The sequence below is a fragment of the Gadus chalcogrammus genome, chromosome 7 (assembly GCF_026213295.1).
Source record: "Gadus chalcogrammus isolate NIFS_2021 chromosome 7, NIFS_Gcha_1.0, whole genome shotgun sequence".
Lineage (NCBI taxonomy): Eukaryota > Metazoa > Chordata > Actinopteri > Gadiformes > Gadidae > Gadus > Gadus chalcogrammus.
Genome location: NC_079418.1, coordinates 28,858,763 through 28,860,357, shown reverse-complemented (window position 1 = coordinate 28,860,357; position 1,595 = coordinate 28,858,763). Strand labels below are relative to the sequence as shown.

The window sequence follows — 1,595 nt, the reverse complement described above, 5'->3', positions numbered from 1 at the left end:
GAAGCGCACCTGTCGGCGGGGCTCGGTCTTCTTCGTTCCTCTAGAAAAAAAAGGCGGGGTAGCATTTGGGAATGTTTGAATGGAAGTGTTTTACAGGTATATCATGCACTAAGGTTGGAACTAACTTTCCTGAATTATGACAAACATGCGACATTATAATAAAAAGTGTCTAAACTATGCGGTTTTTTTTCCCGTGTAATCTTTTTATTAATTAAATAATGTGCCTTTCTCGCCGTTTCTCATTTGTTTTTCGCATATATATATATTAGCATAGGCCATGCATCTTAAAATAACATGTAATGGTCTCTAAACGCAAGAGTGGAGGTTTCGTGTCCGCCCCGTGCGTTTATTACAATATCTCCTGCCCTTACAAAAGAAGGACGGCCAAACAAACTTCCTCAAACTCAGCCGGGGCCGTTTAAAACACTTCCTCTCCTCAGCGCCACCAAGTAGAACATACTTCCTCTACTCAGCTCCGCCCGGCCGACGTCTGACAACCAGAGACGAGAGAGAGCGCCCGAGAGAGACAGACCCGCTGCTTTTCTCCGGCGCAGACCCTACTTCTCAGCGCGGAGAAGACGGCTATGATCGGTAAGTTGTGGGGATAATCACGCTCGACTCAGAGAACCAATATACTGGCCAGAGTGTTTGTTATGGATTGTTACAGCTGCGTTTTTATGCCTTTATCTCTTGGTTCGATGTCCATGAATTGAACGCCGACCCCATAAATCCCTGATCCCTTAAAAGTTCAGTTGAGAATGTTGGGCGGTTTGCTTGTAGTTTTCTTCTGTTTCTTGTGTTGAGGTCATAATTCAACCTCAACGTAAGACACACTGCCAGTTGATGGAGAGGGCGACCACTCCCCAAGAATGTTGACATGACTTTTCACACTTAACTTTGAGAGAAAAGTAGGTGCGAACCGACTTGATACTGCGCGTGCGTGTGCGTGTTAGTAATGTTCGTGTGTGTGTGTGTGTGTGTGTGTGTGTGTGTGTGTGTGTGTGTGTGTGTGTGTGTGTGTGTGTGTGTGTGTGTGTGTGTGTGTGTGTGTGTGTGTGTGTGTGTGTGTGTGTGTGAGAGAGAGATAGAGAAATACACACACACATATATTGCTGGGCAGGAGAGGTATGGTAGGACAAACAATTTAGGAACGTTACAAAATAACACATTATTTTGTTGCCTCCTAACAGCAGCTGTTTCTAAATAAACCAAGTCTCAATCAGATGGCGGTCTCTTTACAGTAAAATAAATGACACCGTTATCGTTCCAGCCTGCTGCCCCTGCTATAAATAGGATATCCAGGAAGCGTATTGTAAACCTGATACCATCAGCTCGCTTGTAAACCTATCAAACATGGCATTGTCCAATCAAACAAGCCTTACCTGGCTGGTGGTGAGACACACATCACCTGGTGGGTTGGGTGTTCTTCTCAACAGGACTAACCGACACACTACTTGTTACCTGCTGGAAAGCACAATTTATTGCTTATAAATCGAAATCACACTTTTGGCTTTTGCATTAAGAAAATCGTGATAGGTTGCAATTCAATTCTAAAACCAATATGTGAGAAATGATTAAAACATGAATAAATCCGA

The 1,595-nt window shown here is 43.8% G+C and overlaps 1 protein-coding gene across 1 annotated transcript in view; it reads left to right on the top strand.

The window, feature by feature from the left end:
* The first annotated feature begins 395 nt into the window (after window positions 1-395).
* rhogb (ras homolog family member Gb) overlaps window positions 396-1,595 on the top strand; it is a 10,285-nt gene continuing 9,085 nt past the window's right edge. The window contains exon 1 of the mRNA XM_056595102.1: window positions 396-591. The gene's annotated coding sequence lies outside the window, so the exon portion shown is untranslated. The remainder of the gene's footprint in view (window positions 592-1,595) is intronic.